At 45.7% G+C, this 19,516-nt stretch overlaps 1 long non-coding RNA gene across 7 annotated transcripts in view; it reads left to right on the plus strand.

Moving 5' to 3' along the window:
* Window positions 1–1,175: 1,175 nt before the first annotated feature.
* LOC125717879 (uncharacterized) overlaps window positions 1,176–19,516 on the plus strand; it is a 46,306-nt gene continuing 27,965 nt past the window's right edge. Inside the window, exons 1-4 of one of the 7 annotated variants that reach the window (XR_007384665.1) lie at window positions 1,176–2,028; window positions 6,576–7,283; window positions 7,603–7,690; window positions 9,311–11,813. This is a non-coding gene — a long non-coding RNA (uncharacterized LOC125717879). The remainder of the gene's footprint in view (window positions 2,029–6,575; window positions 7,284–7,602; window positions 7,691–9,310; window positions 11,814–19,516) is intronic. The other 6 variants (XR_007384664.1, XR_007384666.1, XR_007384667.1 and 3 more) reach the window with 6 other exon arrangements.

Genomic DNA, 19,516 nt, shown 5'->3' on the forward strand with positions numbered 1-19,516 from the left:
AGCGTCTGAGGAATGTGAAACAGGAATGCCGTTCTGTTACAAGAAAGGGGGTTTGATCGCTGAAAACAATGTCTTTGTGTTTTCTGCCCGGCCTCTAGTCACGCAACGCTGTATGTACAAACCTCCAAGAGGCTGTTGGACTCCGCGCACGAGAAAGTAATCAAGTGCCTTCAATTGACAAAATCGCGTGCGCTGCAGGTACACCAGGATTGCGCTGGACGGGAGCCAAGCAAAGGCGTATTATAAAAAACGGACCGGATCCCTTAGTAAGCGACATCAAACGGGATCTGACGGCTGCGCATTAGTACCTTTTTAAAAGTTTAATGTCCGGAATCACTCTGCATGCGAAGGAATTACGGCCATTTAAGCAGTTTTACCATTATATCATTTATTACCTAGCATGCCATTAAACGTAATGAATGCAACAAAACATGATCAATATCGTTTTAATTAGGTTTTTCCCCTTTTCAGAAGCCTCCAAAGTTTAAGAACTCCGGGATAAAATATTTAGTGAAAAAAACATACATCCTTTCTGTTTTTTTCTGTTTTGGAATAATGGTGAATTGATGGACTTAGGGACTATTGCTTACAGTTAATAATAATAATTGGTTAACATGAATCCATTGTTAAGATTCCATCCATCCATTTTCCAGACCGCTTATCGTACTCCGTGGAATCATATTCGCCTGCTAATGTTTTACAATGTTAGAGACTTTTATGACAAAAAGGAGATCAGGGCAAAACAAGCACATATAAATAGCACATTCACAAGAAAGCGACTGAGGGCGATGACTTTCTGTTGTGCTACGACAGCCGATTATTATTTCATTCGCAAAACCGAATCGAAAACTATAGCGTACATTACCAGCAGCCGTATCATGCTAAGCAATACATTAAGATCATTTTAGCTTAAAACTCTTGCACATAAACTTTTTCACGTGTTGCTGAATGTGTTGTTTTTGTAAGGAATACAAATATTTCCATTAGCCTATGTTTGTATTCGTTGGACAATATCAGTGTGTGCAACTTCACCTTATAAAATAAAAGTTACAAAACATTTATTTATATTTATTCTCTGTATTACCATCATCTTTAAAATAATAATAATAGAAATATACACACATTCTACTTCATTACGCAATTGCGACTCGATGAACTGAGTGGAGAACTACACCTCCCACAATTCTTTGCGTCCATGCGTCAGGTAAGCCCCTGGTGTCCATTGCTGTTCCGTACTAAGAATGGCTCAGTTTAGCAGAGGATTCCCTTTGCGTGAGACGACCAAAATGAGAAGTTGCTGAGGGCATGAGAAAGGTTTGCGGGACCGTGAGCGTATCTAGTCACTGATAAACCACGCTTCATCACAGGACGCAACTACTCCGGGATCATCATTGCAAGTGGATTGAAAAGTAAGATTTTAACTAGCACTTTGGATTTTAATCGAAGTGGTCGAACAACCTTTTCATTTTAAGCTCCACAAAACGTATGGATGTATTTTTGCCAATGTATTGCAGCTTCCGTTCACAACTTTATATTTTACCGCATTTGGCACTTTTACCTTTGTTAGGTATTGCCGTTTTGCGCACGTGGAGCGGTCTTTTGTATGGATGATACCTAAGTGGTGAGATAGCGGCTCTCATTCGTTTGGGGGCATATATTATGGGACATCATGAATAATCACCTAGTAGCTGCCGTCAAGAAGATTGGTTCCCAGCTTGGATTCCTTGCTGACAAATTGCCACATGGGCGTATAATTCCGAATATGTCCGATGTTATTACTGACGCCCAGTTCATCAGAGTATGTGGTGGACTTTATTAACAGATATATCTAGGACTGCCCGTTTCTCTGGATTTTTACATATATGGTTCTGCTTTCAATACCCATTTGTCCGTTGTATTGGGAACGAAGCCTCATTGTTTGGATTATGTAAACGGATACATCTATGGGATTCATCAGTTTTAAGCGATAATGGAATACAAGACGTACGTATCTTGGATTAATAGAAGATGCTGTGCACTGTTTGACAGGTATGTACTGAGGTGCATGTACTGTGTTTTACATAAAAAGACCTTACGATAGTTGTTTATGTAGCGCTTTAAATGTTCTTTCCATAAATATTATATCCAGGAATCGCCGGTAATTTTCATACATAATGTATTTTTATGCATAAACGGGAATACTCGCACCTAAAAACCCACAATGTGTAATAAAACAAGTTAAATGCGTTGGGGATGTTGAATCGGACAATTGGACAACTGGGTCAAATGATCTGCGCATTACCTCACGGAAAGGTCGGTGTCTTGACACCTTCCTACCTTCCATTTTTTATTTGAAGTATGCACTTGCAGTTACCGCTCTGTTCCGTTAGTTTTCATATTGGTGAAACAGCGCCAACCAAGGGTGTCTTTTTTTTAGTATTATTTTTACGCAGTGATGTGTCGATTTCTTTACTCTGGTCACGTTTAAAGCAGGAAAAAATATTCCCTGCTTTTCAGAGTACAATTAATACAATATATATATATAAATTGAATATATATTCACCTTGAATATATTAGACACACACACACACACACACACACTTGTGTGTCACTCGGTTGCCTCCCCTTAGATTGCGCATGGAAATCCCGATGGATTTCGGTCCGCCGAAGCAATGTTAACTGCGGACACCCCAGGGTGCGCTAGCAGGATCGGAGACACGGGTGCATGTGCTTCCCTGTCAGCACTGACAGTTTTCCATTATCCGGGGAAACAAAGCGTTTTTCTGCTTAATTGCCATGACGTGAGCAGTGAGAGAGCTGACTGTTCTCACACCCTGGATGCTGTTTTATCTTACACTGCTGCCAGTCAAAATGATGTTTAGTCGAGGAATTGTAAATACGGCCGGGTTTATTATAGAATAGATAGGACCCTTGAAGGCTGTAACTGCTTCTCTCTAAGCTGCGCGCCTGTAAAAATTGTCCTTCATCTGGTTATGCGTGTCTTTGGGGAAACGATACTGTAACAGAATACTATAGGATTAAACTTAGCTTTTACTGTAGTCAGAGACGTTTTTTTTTTTTTTTTTTTGTCTATGGCTTTTCACCTTGTGGCAAGCGGTGTTATAGTACCCAGGTAACGTTTTGAGCCAGAGAAAGGGCAGCATGAACGGAATGTTTGCCTCTATGCACACCAGGTCTTTGCATTCAATTAAACACGTGGAGCTTTCTCTTGAACCTTAATATGGACGACATTAAAGGGGACATTAACAGCCAGCTGCGACATCCCAGTAAAGACTGTGCTTACAGGCAGGCAGTATGTTAAGGGTGAGACACTCGGCTTGTCTGTATTTACTTTAACAGAACAGAAATTATTTCTGTGAGTGAGAGAGGGCCGGCTTCGGACTGTCAAACCAGAAGACTCTTCTTGATGCTGTCTTGCCTCACATGTGGAAGGTGTTGTCATGGCTGTGAGCATACAGCGCTAGAGTGTCACCATGTGACCTACCGACGCTGCTCTGGCCTTTTTAGATACCAGTGTCTGGGCTTAATTCATGTAAGACATCATCCATAACAGATGAGGATTGTGGGTAACGGTGTGCTGCACCTTGAACTCTTTGTTTGCTGAAATCTCCATCTAAATCCTTTCATAGATATTTCTATGGAGAAATATCCATTTTTGCAAACCAGTGTTGAGTGTTCTGCATGTCTTCTGGATGTTTTGGATACCATAATGCTCACTGTATGCTTTGCATATTGTCCCTGGATTGCGTTGGGACACCTGGACGGGTAGCTGAATATTGGGTGTCCTTTAAAATATGTATGATGGTCTGTAGCCTTTAAGGGGTCGTTCAGGTGCTACCACCCTTCATGTTAAAGTGAAACCTATACCCTTGGGGGAGGGGTGGAGGTTGAGCTGAGCCGTGGTTACCACGGCGACTGCGATCTCGCCCATTATCACCCTGCCAGGTGAGCAAGGGTCATGTGATGTCCAGACAGGTTTCTGTGCCCTAGAGGGAGCAGCTAGCTGTTGCTCTGCGTGTGTGCATGTGCTCGCGCGCTTCTCATAAAGGCCTATCCTGTGTTGCAATGGGCTTCCTGGCTAGCCAGACACAGCTACTCTCACCAGAGGGTGAGCTATTTCCGGGTGACACCTGTTTGGGCTGGTCACTGCGTTCACACTGCTGAGGTTTGCGTTCCAGATGCCTGGAGGTGTTTGCATTGCAGCTATCTTTCCATCTTCTGGTTAAGGAAGGCTGAAAATGGCTATGACTGACTTCCTCCGCACAAGATCAGCACTCTTTCAGAGCCCCGTATGGGTAAAACTCCAGGGCTGATTTATACACACCTGTGCTGCCAGTGGTCTTCTCTCCTCTGCATGGCGTTGGGGTGCTGATGACTCCCTAGTCTGGTGGGGCGGGGCATGCAGATCTGAGAGTGTGAATGGCAGGTCTTCAAGCCAATCTGGTTGTCTGGCAGTTCCACTGAGGCTCAGGATTGGGCCAATACCAAGACTGGACACTAGGGCAAGAGGTCAGCATATGCTGTTTGAGGCTGAGGGCATTGGGTGTCCCACTCATGCATTTTGCAGTCTTCAGCAGTACCGTATCCTACCTTGAGTTTGGGTGGTTGGGTCTCGTCCCCTCTGTCAACTGAGCACAGAAATACGCCCTGCTATCTGTCTGTGTGATGACGAGGCTGGTAACTGGCCATTGGTATCCATGATGCCGGTGGGGTTCCTGGCTTCGCTGCCTTTGTCTGGGAGCCTCCACTCTTCGCTGTTCCTCTCCCCCTGTCAGTTCCGTAGCATTAAAACACTGCGTCTATTGCTGATTCTCTAGACAGTGCCCTTCTATGTCTGTGTGTGTGCTGCAATGACCCCCTAAAAACCTCCTCCTTCATTACAATCTTCCTGGAACAAGTCCTCCTTTCTCCTCTGAAGAGGGACCCTCTGTCTGTTGCCAAGTGGCTCTCGGGGTAAGCTTTGACGGTGGGACACATGCTCTACAAAAGGGTCTGAAGTGTCATCTAAACTTGGCCAGAGCCCCCGCGAGACACAAGACCGCCTTTATTTAGGGCCCCGGAGGGAAGACAAAGGCCGACTTTGTGTCAGCGAGCAGGCCCTTGTGAAACAGATGGGCCTTTTTTTGGGGTCCTCTTCTCTAACAAGACAAGGGCTCTCCCCCCCCCCCCTTCTGTGCATCTAAGGCTTCCAGCATATTTTGTGTTAATAATGGGCAGGTTTGGCCCCCCAGTTTAAGGACGTTCAGTAGAAGTCAGATTCGAGCCTGTTATTTTTAAATGGGCACCCACGAGGCTAGCCTTGTAGAGCAAATGGGACGTGCCATAATGTGGAATGTCAGTGGATCGGGTGACATCCGTGGTGAACCACAGAGAAATGTGTCTTCTTCAGGATCTCAGTTTATATATTCCTCAGCCGAGTGGACTGAAGTTGTTCCCGCTAGAAAATGTAGCCCCTCCCACCACTCAATTCCCCAAAACCTCAAATGACAGAAATTGCAAAGTAAAAATCCCAGAGGCCCCTTTTTTGGATTATGGTGTCAGTGGTCAAAAAAGAATCATAAATTACTGGTCTCTTTGTATCCTGTGACTTGCAGCCAGTACTCAGCAAAAGGCATGGCTGGGGGGCGGGGGGGCTTTTTGAGGCTGACAGCATCGCACAGCAAAGCTGCCTTGTAAGCAGGGGGTGCTGAATGCCATGACATGTACCTATTGTGACCAGATTTGGTGGTCTACTTGCAGAGATCTGTCAGAGTGCTCTGTGATTGCTTACTCTGGTCTTGTGTGTTAATGGCCAGTTCACCAGCTAGGTAAAAGTGCTTAGTGACGGCTGGCCCATGCCTGCTGCTGTAAGAGTGGGGTGACACTTTGAGCCCAAACCCTGTCCAAACTTGCGGCCAGTGGTATCGCTGTCTTTCTGACCATTTTTGTGAATTGTTGTCGCACTATGATTACGTTTTCAGTTCTCTAGCAGTCTGCAACCTGTTACACATAGGGCAGCAGGTGACAATGTGGTTGTACCTGTACTCATGCTGTTTGCTTTGCCATATATCCCAACTTGCTCTGTCTGAGACCCACTCACTCACACACACACACACACACACACACACACACACACACACACACACACACACATACAAGTTGGTCTTCCTATCTAAATGGGGACCGTCTATTCATTTCTATGGGAAAAACCCTAATCCTAATCATGACACCCTTAACCCCTACCCAGCCCTAACCTTAACCATATGCAACCAACCAAAATACAAGACTTTTGGCACTTTTACTTTTTTTTGATTGCATTCACAGATTTTTATAAAATTGAGGTTATCCAAATGGGGACCTGAAGAAGTGTCCCCAAAAGTAAGGACATTTCAGGTTTTACTGCACTTTGGGGACATTTTAGTTTATGAAGATTCTTGATGTAAAAAATTATGTAAAAGCATCACGTCATGCTTTTCTTTGTTTTTATCTCCATCTCCTCCTTTCCTTTGGCCTGTTTGCGGAACATCATATAAATAGTTGTATAACTGACACTTGGGAGTACTGAGTCATTGAAAAATAGCCAGTTTTTTTCATAGGTGCCAGGAGCCACTGCAGGAACGGCAGCCCAATACTGGTCAGGTTCAGTCCAAGCAGAAGCAACAATCCCATTTGAAGAATGGCTGTTTCAATACGCCTTCATCATATAGTCACTAGAGGGCAGCACATCCATCCATAGACACACAGGACCGGGAAGGCAAACAGGTTGCTCAACTTAGCAGTTCAGTTTGTGTATATTGGCTCAGTTTGGTATGGCCCCCACCCGTTCCTGCGGGTGGGAATAATTGTGTTCCCGTTTTAATATAGTACATGAAAGGTGACGGCTATTTAAGCTGCAGAGGAGTGGCCACAGACACATTCCTCTGGAGAAATGGCAGTTAGCAAGGGGAGCATGCGATCTGGGGTGAGGACATCACCCCCCAGGGGCCTTGGAGGGACATGGATACCATGGCAGATTCGGGGGGGGGGGGGGGGCAGCACTTGACAGGGGCCCTAGAATATGTAAAATTGTGCTGTATGGCAAGGTAACATTTTGTAATGGGGCCCCTGAACTTCTTGTTACACCTTTGATCACCATCCCTGCCATCCTGCACTAGTGCAGCAGATGGAAAGAACACAGCACTTGTCCCTCAGATGTAATGACAGGTCAGATACCTAGGAGATAAGTGTGGAATAAGGCAGCGTTTCCCAACCCGGTCTTCAGGGATCCACAGATAGTCCACATCTTTGCTCCCTCCCAGCTCCCGGTAAGGCACAGAACCATAAAACTTCCCTTTCTGTAACCATATTGTAAAAATGACCAGACTGGCAATACTCTTCTCCCTGGGATCCCATCAAATCAGACTGGCTGGAGAAAGTTTAATACATTGGAATGCTATCTGTATTTCACTGGTCTGGCAAGGGGGAGGGCACATGGCTCAGACATAATAATTTTACCGTATTTACTAATAATTTTACTTTTATTTTGGCAGTCGCTTCTGTGCAAAGTGTTGTGCAGACGCTTTATCACAAGAATATATATGTCAAGGAGTGAACTTAACTTATGCTGTATATGCTGCTGGGCAGAGCTTTCAGTGAGTGACCAGCGACAAAGTCATCATTGGAACAAGAGCCATAAAGCCATCATCATTAGACACAGCATCCAGTGTTACAGGTGAGTTGAGATGTTCATGGAACAGAAGGTCTTGAGTAGTATTACTTGATTTGTATAGGCTCTACCTAGAAGACAACCAGTGAAAATCACAGAAATGACCCAGTAACTCAAATACAAACTTAGCAGTCTCCCCCTAAGCATATAATATTCTGCTTCTCATCTTCTTGCGGTCTTTCCCAGTTTGACGCAGATTCTAAATGGCCACCATCTCTAATTCGTATGGTACACGGCCATGATGGTTCTCTTCTAAGTGAATTGATACGTATCACACTTTTACACTAGAGTTTATATAAATTTTGTCGATGCACAATTAAAAAACAATCTTGCCTTGAAAATCCATTCTAGAAAATTCCTGTACTTATAGTGCTTTGCACACTCTGCTGTGTCAAACTTTGTCAGTGACAGAATAAACCGTCTGTGCAGTGTTGGCAGGGTCTCTGTGGCGTATCTGTGCGTATCTGCTGCCCTCCAGTGGTGAAAGGGGTGAAATTCCCGCAGCTCTTATCTTGATTGCTAAGGCTGACCATCATTGACTCTTGATTGATTACACTCTGGATCGAGTTGATTACACCAACAATGCTGAGGCTAACTGGACTTGCTAAATTGCCCGTAGGAATGCATGTGAGAGTGAATGGTGTGTGAGTGTGCCCTGCAATGGGCTGGCCCCCCATCCTGGGTTGTTCCCTGCCTCGTGCCCATTGCTTCTGGTATAGGCTCCGGACCCCCACGACCCAGTAGGATAAGCGGTTTGGAAAATGGATGGATGGATGGATGTTTGCAAAGGGTGAAACTTCATGATATTGCGGTCTACAGATGCCCCCTGCTGGTTAAGTATATTAAAGTCTGTAAATGCGACTTCTAATAACACGGCTCTGCCGTTCGTTTATCCTGGCCAGGGTTGCATGTGGGGTGGGTTTGGAGGCTCTCTCAGGCAGCAGAAGGCACATGTGTAGGTTGCACATTCACACTGTAATAGACTGAGAGCAATTTACAGGCACTAAGTACTAGCTTTTTAGACTGGGGAGGCGAAACAACAGAGAGAAAATGCAAACGCCATACCCACACAGCAGAGGTAGGACTTGAGCACCTAACCTGGGAGGTGTCAGTATTAAAAGACTGATTGAGCATGAATTGGGAGCCCTAAAATATCTTTTGAAACTCTGATGTCACGCGGGACTAAAGAGTATAGCAGAGGTAAATGGCTACTAGCGCTTTGAGTTCATAACTTCTAAACAGGTTTGCCACATCTTCCCTCAGTGTATTATTTTCCCCTCTATATGGTGCCCTTAAGTGGGTGCTAGTTGTCTAATATGTGATCAACCGTGTATAATTTATGACAGCAAAGCGTAATGTAAATGTATAATACAGATTTTCCGCTTCCCCATTTTCTCTGTTCACTATTTTTCTGCAGATATTTTATAGTCTCTTTCCAATTGATAATTTGTAATTTCCCTTGCAATTAAACCAGAGTGATTGACAACATTTTAATACCACCCAAAATACAAAAAATCGGTACCAGTTTCTCCCAGCAGTACCAGTAACTTTGAGTGGGATGCAGTGCTTGTGTGGGCTGGTTCTTACCAGTATTCAGTAGCAGCACCACTTTGTTTTTCTCTTCAGAGTATCGGCACCTCTCAATATCTGCTGGTACTGAATACCAAGGGGAGTACCCGCACCTGGTACTGAATACCAAGGGGAGTACCCGCACCTGGTACTGAATACCAAGGGGAGTACCCGCACCTGGTACTGAATACCAAGGGGAGTACCCGCACCTGGTACTGAATACCAAGGGGAGTACCCGCACCTGGTACTGAATACCAAGGGGAGTACCCGCACCTGGTTTTTAATCCTCACTTTAAGCACTGATGGGATGCACTGGAAAGCTTAAGTATCTAGAAATATTTTATAGGCCTATAGACCATAAAAGCTTAGATTTAAATGTGCCCTTCAGAGGTAAAGTGGGTTATCCCACAAAAACAAAGTTTTGAGAAAATGAGCTTCAAAGTTTAAATTAAAAAAAAAAATCAGTGTGCCTATACCCTACAGTTGATATATATCATAGGTAGCACAGATCTTGGTATATTTAAAAGATAGATAGACCCTGAATAATTCATAATGGATACTAAACTCATTTTTGACTGACATGTGGGATAGCCCACTTTACCTCTCAAGGGCACAAATGTACTGTAGCTTGGCTAGCATATTTTTTATGCAACGTATTACCGTGGTGCTTTTTCATTATGAGACAGCTAGCTGGGATGGCGCTTTTCGCGAAAGAGGCAATTAGTTAAAAGGTAGTGTTAGCTCATATACACATGCCCACAACTCCCACCAGGTGGCAGTATTGCTCCATGAATATATTTGCTTGGAATCGCGACAACAGCTAACAGCCCTAATCCAGACAAGGAGTACAATTATTTCCTTATTGCTCCTGTCCCTCTAACCTATATATTTATGTACATGTATTTGTAAATCAAAGCAGAGCCGCCCTTCTGTCGGCGACAAGTCAGATAAACTTACAGTGAACTGTAATAAAACTCGTCAAAACCACAATTCAAACGTGTCTGAGAAGGTGGTGGCTCTTTCTCTTTTGTTTGTTCTTCCTGGAATTTGGGTGTATCCTTGTTTTGCACTAGTTTTTTTAGTTTTTCTGATCAAATGCTAGCTAGGGGAAAGCTTTCTCAGGTGAAAGATAAGGCAACGATTGTCAGTTAAAGAAAAGGACAGACGAGTCTAGGTACTTTTCTCAACTGACCAAACACTCTTGGAGAGTTTTCATGCCAACTCTGTGGGTCTTTTTAAACTTGGGTTTTTGTTGCCAACAAGAAAAAAAGGACAAAGCAGAATGTGGGCCGCCACCTGTTGATCTCTGCTCACTGCAGGTGCTGTGATTGGCTGGACAAGGGCTGACCGTGATTGGTTGACAGTTATAGCCTGGATATAAATGGAGAGTAGGCCACACCCACCCAGGTGTGTTTCCTCGTGCTGAGACGGGGCAGCTCACCAGGTGCTTTTCAGAGCTGAGGACAAAGGCATTGAGGGAGGCAGTGCCCCCACTGCACAGAGAGCGCCATCTTTATGCTCCTGCAGGAAAAGCAGCACACCTGAATCGGCCACCATTTTGGTGCCACTGTAGTATTTCAGGGCTGAACCGTGGGTACAGCGATCAAGAGGGGTGTGGAGTTCAACCATCAGATCGGGGTTCGGGGGGGCGATGGCGTAATTGGCATGCCTCCCAGCGCCGGTGGCTCCCTGTACTCCTCCTGAGCACTCCCCGTGGGTGGAGGAGGATCGGCTTGTTTACAGAACTGGCCTCCAGCAGAGGCTGATCGGTGGAGAACGTCTACAAGCCACCTTATCCTGCCCAGTCTACCGTGTCACTGTTACAAATCCCAGCATGCTGTGCCTGCTGCATGGGCTCCTTTGTGATCTCTGCAGTGTATGTCAATTAAAAGCACGGTTGCTCTCTGCTTAGACAATGACTGCATGCACTGTATAAGTTTGTGCCTCCCTCACGTTCGATGCCAGATTTCGGATTTTCCTGCTTGTCCTTTGCGCTTTGGCGTGATACTCCCGTTTCATGAGCCCGCTGAAAGGACCATGGTCACTTTATCACCTCCAGATGGTACCCCCACCCTATCTGCTGCCTTATCGACCCACCCTTGGCCCCTCCCCCCCCGCCCTTGTCGTATCTGTAATGAATCACCTTATCAGTGCTGCTGTCTCTCACCATCCTTTTTCCATTCTTCTTTCACCCAGCTAATTGTTTAGTTTTGTCCCATGTCTTTGGCCCTCCATTCTGCCTAATCCGCAAGTCGGCCTCCTCAAATGGGAGTCTGAGCTGGCTAGGACCAAACGCTGTCAAGTTATGAGGGTGAAGTCGTTCCATTTCACGTTCCCAGCTGCTTGGGATCAAGCTTTTCATCCGAAGCAACTCGCAGAGCTTATAATGATTCTCTCTGGCCATTTTCCATATGGGATTTTGGGCTACCCCCCACACCCCACTGTGGTGACTCAGTGCTGCATCGTAAGAAAGCCACCTGGACGCAGGTCTGTGCGGTGGAGTTAAGAATGCACTGTGAGATGGAGACACCTCGGCATTTCCTCTGCTGCCGCCTGACAGGTGAGCTTGTGGAACGTGTGACGAATAACCGTGGATAATATGAATCATTCAGCACGTTTTGATTAACGCTGATTAGAGTGGTGTTGGGACTTGACAGAACACGCCCCTACAGTTGCTCGAAAACAACCTCTGCTTCTTTCTTCTATATTTATTTATTTATTTGGTGAAAGATTATCATGTTTAATTACTGTTTTAAATCCCAGCCCGGCTTTGGTCCAGAACGTGCCTGGCTGTGTGAAGTGGGAGTGTAAACTTCATTCGCAGAAGATCATGCACATAATGTTCTTTTTTGTGTATATTTGTATATATAAAACTAAAGCTGTTTGACTGCAGTTTTTGTCCCGTATTTACAACATAAACATTGCACTGTGGGGTGTTGGAGGAGGCGTACACCTAAGCAGTCCAAGCGGTTGCAAGTGGCTAATTGGGGGTACTGAGCAAGCAAGGTTGTGGGAGTCTTATGAGATATTTGCTGGGCAGCGGCCTGTGCCCAGCCCACTATTAAGATGACCCTCTTGTGCTCCTGAAGGAGCCACACTGACATAGGTTTGAAAAACTCCTCATCCAGCCTGACTCTCTACTGTTCCCGCCTCCTGATTCATTGGAGCGGTAACATTTCCCCTGCAGTGGTGGCCTCCTCCAACGATTTACCCATAATGCTCAAGGCCACAGTACGAAGTCCACCACTGTTTTATGGCTTTATTTTATCCCCCATCATTCTTGCCTCCGCAAGGCCGAAGACGGCTGTCACTGTCGGCGCTTGACCTTTGCGTCTGACCGAAACGGCGCCAAATGGCAGCTGGCAAGAACATTACAGACCTTTTGACACGTGGGAAGCGGTTCGCACGTGTGCACAGACATTCCCACGCAAGTGGTGTGCATAGACACGCGTGTACTCGTGAAGAGCTGGGCTGTCATGCAGACGGAAAGCTGTTGGGAGGTTTGGGTTCTGTGTGTTCCACCAGAGTGAGGGTGAGTAGAGCAGGGGAGCTGGGGAAATGGGGTAATGGGGTGTCTGGCTGGGCGTGGGAGTCGGGCTGAGATGGCAGGTGACAAACTTTCACTGTTTGTCTAGCAATACCATCCCCCCCAACCCCAAATCCCTGTCACCGGCCAACTCGCCAGTGCTGGTGTAACTGCTCGCCAGCAAGCAACATATGTTACTCATTGAGACGTGGACGGAACGAACCACGTCTACCTTCTCCCTGAAAACATCGTGACATGAAGTAGCGAAAAAGGGCCTGGCTTGGATACCACAGGGGCAGTGGCGGGAACACGGCTGGGTTTGGCCCATCGTGACGAGTGGCTGCTAGCGTACACCTAGCCAAATGAAAAGTGTCTCTCATGATCGATAGGGAGACAACACATACCCCAGGAAAAGGCTCTTTTGGAGTCTCAGTTGTCAGTGGTTCTTGTTGGTACATTTATTATTTGTATTGTTTAGTGCCTGGCTCTAAGGTACAACAGCAGCTTCCCCTGCCAATCTCCGGAGGGCCTTATCGCTCCATATCCTGATTATGTGACATTTGGCTTAATGTTGCATTAGCGCAAGGTTGTAAAATACCTCTTGTTGTCTGGCTGCCTCCAAACAGCTGGCCATTAAGTTGTGAAATGTCACTGTAAAATGGTGATTGAGGCCACACTGTCCAGACGCTTCCCTGGGACATTAAAAGGGACGGTTTTACGCTGTGTGATCATAAACCTTAAGCAGATTCGTGCGACTCTCATAAATCAGGGCCTGATTCTGCACAGGCCTCAGTTGTTGGCTTGGACGCTGCTTCTGCCCTGGATCAGTGCCACCAGACGGATGGGACCACCTGTGGCTCTGGTTTGACGTCATGGGGCCTTCGATTAAATTCCACAAATTACACCCCCCCCCTTCATTTCACAGCATGTTTTCTCAGTCAAGTCAGTTAGGCAACACGAGTCTTACAACACTTTATGATCGGCTCGCAGTGTCACTCCCATGTCTCGTTTGCACAAGGACATCTCTTTCCGCTCAGAAGAGCACCCTCTCGTGGCCGATTGCGGCATTGAAGTTGGCATTGTGTAAGCATTGTTAATGTGGAGTTTTTTTTTTTTTTGGCACGGCTAACTACTTCCATTCTGTTCTCCTGTCTCTGTGGGTATGAATGAAATTTACATATAATGGAGGACAACTGAAATTTGTGCTTTGGCTGCAACCACCTGCTTGTATAAATGAGCTCCTTATGAGTGGGATGAATTTCGCTTGATTTACGTATTCTTCTTTGATCTGCTCCTTCTTTTCGGTTTTATTTAATGCAAAAGCCACATCTTTAAACACCTAAGCATTTATTACCATTGTATTTTCGCTCCACACAAGTCCACCTTTGTGCAAACATGCTCTCCCGCAAGTTCGAGCCGTTCAAGAGCCTCTTCGGTACGATAGAAACCCAGCGTCCTCGCCGTGACGAGTCTTTAAAAACACGGTGGAATGCTAACGTGCAATAAAACTGCGATTCTGCCCTCCTGACAATGGGTGTGAACTCACGGTTTCTCTCGACCGTGGCTGTTTTTGGATCATGCTGACCAGAGGCGGTGCGGTTGCGTTCAGGTACGGGAAATAAAAAGCTGTGCAAAGAAAAAAACTTAGAAGCAGGTGACGTGTCGAGGTGCGACTCTCGGCTCTGCAGTGTTCTCGACTAGTTTTTCTTTTTAATACTTAAGTTTAAACACAAGCGTAGGAAATATGCCTTTGCCGAGAACCAGGAGTGGCACTAAAGTAGTCGTTATGCCAAAGAGGGTTTTTTATTATTCTTTTTTGGCGTCTGCTGCTAATGTTTGCGGATTTTCCATATGATACAGGTGTGGGGCGAGTGTGGGCGGCTGGACGGCGTATAGAATTTCCCTACCCGAGCCAGTATGTCAGAGGAGAGCCCTGCGTCAGCTTTTGTCCCATTCCTTGCCGGAATTTCCCCGCTCGCCTCCCGCCTCCTTTTTTTAAACTTTAATTAAATATTGTCACAGCTTGATTGCAGCATGGCACCTCCTGTTTGTGTAATGGGAGATAAATGAAATACATGCCTTTGAGAACAAGGGCGACAGGAGCGCGGAAGGCGAGGTGGGTGGCTTCGCGGTCGGCCTGCACTTTCGCTCTGTCCTCTTCTAGCCTTGCCGCGGTGGATTCCCACTTATCGCCCTTCCCGTCATCTCCCAGCTGTGCTGGACGCCGGCGTTTCTCAAAACCATGTCCGCTTGCTAAAGCGGGTTAGTGTCACGTGACGTCATTTCCCCCGCCAAAACCGTCCCAGTGCTTAAGCATCCCAGAATGCTCTGCTCTTCTGATCCCGGTTCGTAACAACCAGGGGTCATGTACTCCCCGATATTTAATTTGGATTCATTCACCTTCCCACCATAAATATACCTTTGTATTTAAATTAATCAGTTATGTCCCCACCATATCAAACTTTCCTACACTGTTGCTTCTGACGCATATACGGTATTGTTCATCTTCATTTGCTAGGTTGTCTCTTTGTTTCAGTTCAGCCTTGGAATGGAAATGAATGCTTCAGTCTATCCATTTCAATTAAGTAGCCTTCTTAATGGCATTTTTGTTTGCCGTTTTAGTTTATTAAAATGTGTCTGCTTCACCCCTGATAATACAGCATTCCACACGGAAAGAAGCATAATTTTATATAAAGTTCTCGTACGATTTACTACAGAACATATTCTACATAGTTTGCATGAATTACACTGTAGTTTCTGTGCAGGTAGAACTTGCTACAAAGCTGCTTGGATGGAAAGTATTTCAAGGTTTTACTAATAATCTTCATCTGTGTTTTCCTTGCCCTGTGCAAAACCTGACATTGCAAAAATAGCAGTTATATGGATCTTAATCCCTTATAAATAAGTTACCTGTAATAAAGCCAACATCCATCCTTCCGTCTTCTAACCACTTGATAGGTACGGGGGCCAGGAGCCTTTCCCAGGCAGCATAGGGCACAAAACAGGGGAACACCCTGGATGGGATGTCAGTCCATCCCTGGAAATAACCTAATCAAAAGAATAATTATGAGGCAGTGTCTGTGCACATTCTCTTTATATGTATGTAACGATGGTTTACAAAGAATGAACCTCTGGATTTCTGTAAGCATCCCTTCCCTGAAGGAATTTTTGATGAGCATGACGGTCACATACCTAGGAGCCTTAACTAAATCCTGGGTGTGTGTGTGTGTGTGTGTGTCGGTGTGGTGCTGCAGAATTTTCACATGGATTTTGGGTGAAGCCGATTGCTGTTTATGCTTCGTGGTGGCTGTTTTGAGAGCGCTCGAATTCCCTGACTTAAATGCAAGTCGGGGCAAAGAGAGCTCTGTGGCAGGAGCGGAACAAATCTCCCCTTGAAGGATTCAGCCGCATTCTACCTTACAGCTGTGGGTTTGAAGTGCACAGAAACCACACACTGTTCTGTAAGGCCTCAGAACTTGCACTGAAAGTACACTCTGTTGGTGCAGTGGTTTACAGGTCGTTGGTTCGAACCCCCGGAAGGTCTGAGCAGCGTAAAAATAGACCCGGTGGGATTCCTTTGGCCTGTGTAGCAGACTTAAGCTCAGGGTCACAACGCAGATTGCCGGATGGTAGAAACGTGTTCTAACCCGCGACTGACACCGCAGCACAAAGACGGATGTCTCTACCTCTGTTTACCAGCACTGACGTCAGTGGTGAAGAACGCCCCACCCAGGAAAACACCCTTTTGGGGACATCATTTATGTCTCCGTCACCCTTCTTCTTAATTCCTGGTTGTCATTTCCTCCTTAATTTAATGCAATTAAATGCCTTTTTCTGATGCCACCTTAACTGAAAAATTGATGAGCAAAAAGATTGGCCTTTTTTGGGGGGAAAATAAATCAGATGTAGTAATTGAAATGAAAGTTGGTTGTTCATTGGGTATGGCCCCTGGAGTGTCTGCTTTTGAAATGACTGTCTTTCTAGTAAAATCAGAAAAAATGGTCACTTACAAAATTCCCACTTGAGGATGGAGAGATTTGTATGTGGACCATCAGAGCTGTGAATTTTTCCAGAGCTCTGGTTTGATGAGGAGAGTTAGATGTTTGAGGATGGGGTCTTCAGAGGAGACTGGGTCCATTTTTAAGAGGAATTTCTCTCTCTCTCTTCCTCCTCCTCTCATTGGTGGACTTAGGAGAGATGAAAATGGTACCTGTATATGAAGCAAACAGTGGGTGTGAGCACAGGGCCTGGCCGAGCCATAGTGGCTTGGTAATGGGGTGGAGCGCTGGGGTGTAATTGCCCCGTTTTAGGGAAAGGAATTCGAGCTAAAGTTAATCCCCCCTTTGAGTTTTGAGGCAGGTGTGCTTCGTCTTGTTGGAAGGCATATGCGAAGCATGAAGCGCAGCTGAACGGTGATGCAGTAGTGTTGGAAGGGGTGCTGAGGGGGTCTTGGGTTATTGGCCCGATCTGCAGTCACCACTGGGCACCCGAGATGTGACAGCTGGCACTTTGGTATTGCAATTAAGCCTATTGTGAAAACGGGGAGGTGGGGTGTCAATGTACGGCTAACACGAGAGCTAAGCCACTGCACTGCCATCGTAAGAGGGCCGCCATTGCACAATCAACGTGAGAGGGCGGCCACTGCATGGCCAGTGGGAGCAGGTGGCCCAGTTACTGCGCAGGTGGGTGGTAGGCCTGCTTTGGTCGCAGCCATCATGTCATGTGCTACAGCTTCATCATGCAGTGCAACCGGCAGTGACGGGGCCAAGCCTGTTGAGGAGACACACGCATGGGGCCACATTCCTCATGTGGGGCCTTGTGCTCTAAAGTGTTCCTCTGCCCAGGTCTCTCCACCCATTCAGTGACGTGCCCTTACCCCAAAGGCTGTGTTGCTACTTTACGCTGCAAACTCTCGGTGACCTGGAATTTAGGGATTAATTTCAGTCATTCCTTCATTTTTCATTGTTTGTTTTTTACCTTTAACTCTTTCTGGAAGCTACGTAGTGCCTTCTTGGGTTCAAGTACTGGATAAGCACTTACTGGAAGGACAGACTTTTTGATCTCCATAAACACACCCTCTGTGTCCTATGTGCAGTCTCTGCATATGGTCGTCATTGCCCACCCTCTTCGCCATGATTATTTCTCCCGTTTAGGGGGGCTGTAACCTGAGACGGGGACATTGATTTGCTACCTTTTTTTGCTACTTATGCCAGTGGGACAGATTGTGGGTGGGGTTTATTTACTGGGCCAGGCTGGGGCTGTACAGACTCATGCATCTCTTACTGCTGCCATGCAGAAATTCACTGTGATTCACTGTAACCATATGATCTCAACTCATAAATTTGCTGGTTAAAGCTGAAGTAGTACTAATTAAAATGTTAACAAGCAAAATTTTTGTTTTGTTTTTGTTTAAACATTAGCTTTAGTTATAATGAATTCCGTCAGCTGGTAGTTAAGGGCCCCACCCAGTTGAAGGTTAAAATGCTCTCTACTTCTAGTTAGAAATACCACTAGGTTAAAACTTAGGAACACAAGCAGGTTATAGGTTAAAATGCTCTCTACTTCTAGTTATGAACACCGTCAGATTACAGGTAAAATTTTTCCCTCCTTGTTACGAACACCAACAGGTTAAAGTGTTCTCTACTTCTAGTTAGCATTACCAACTGGTTAAAACACTCTCCCCTTCTAGTTAGCAATACCAACAGGCTAAAACACCCTCCACTTCTAGTTAACATTACCAAGTGGTTAAAATGCTCTCCACTTCTCCATTGTCAGCCTGGAGCATTAATAATCCGTCCGCGTTGGGATTTATTGTTTTTTTTAAGCGAACAGAGGGGGGTTAGAGGTGAAGGATGAGAAGAAGATGGTGAGAGAGCCGCTGGCTGCCAGTGTGCATGTCTGGGCTGGAAAGCGCGCCTTCAGCTTCCCAACCACTTTTCAGACCATTGCTTTCCTTAGAGTGGCGCGTGTTAAATTCTGCAGAACAGCACTGTCAAGTCTCTGTCCAGGCAGTCTGTCATTGAGAGCAAGGATGCCTGCGCAGTTAGTGGGCAACTGTACTGCAGAGGGAAGACAGCAAAGGATGATGGGTAGTCAACAGCTGGGTGAAAAGTCTAAGAGGAAGCGGGGGGTCATCCATCAGTTGCAGGCTAAGCTGCTGTAATGGGGAGCAATAAGCACATGTGACATCACTTTCTGAAGTCAAGAGCAAGAGCATGACTGTGCCTGTTATATTTCTTATGTTAACCTGCTGCTTATACCCCTGTAGCTACAGTAACAACTGTAACAACTGTTAAATCATAACAACAGGAACTTGTTTTTATGACAATTATGAAGAATGCCTCCAGTCCCCTGCGATAGGTTGGTACCTCGCCCTGAGTTATTTCATGCCCCCTGCCCATTGTTTCCAGGATAGTCCCCAATTTAGGGTGACTTTTAGCTGTAGTGTTTTTTTAAAAGCTAAGCATAAAACTGTCACAGTTAATGGCATTTTGCCGTCGAACACACATGGAATCAACACACAGGCTGTATTACATGTCTGGAGCCACGCGTGGGATTGTGCCTGTCAGGGTCAGTAGGTGGCTTGTGTTTTGCTGGAAATGTGAGGCGAGCAGCGGAAGCTTTCGGGGCCGTGAGCGAGTTGTTGCTAAATGGCAGGTATTCCACTGTAAGGTTTTAGGGAGGAAAACAAAGGGGAGTTTTTTTTTTTTTTTTTAATGTTCGCTCTCCTCAAAGGT

This window comes from Brienomyrus brachyistius, chromosome 22 (genome assembly GCF_023856365.1).
Source record: "Brienomyrus brachyistius isolate T26 chromosome 22, BBRACH_0.4, whole genome shotgun sequence".
Taxonomy (NCBI): domain Eukaryota; kingdom Metazoa; phylum Chordata; class Actinopteri; order Osteoglossiformes; family Mormyridae; genus Brienomyrus; species Brienomyrus brachyistius.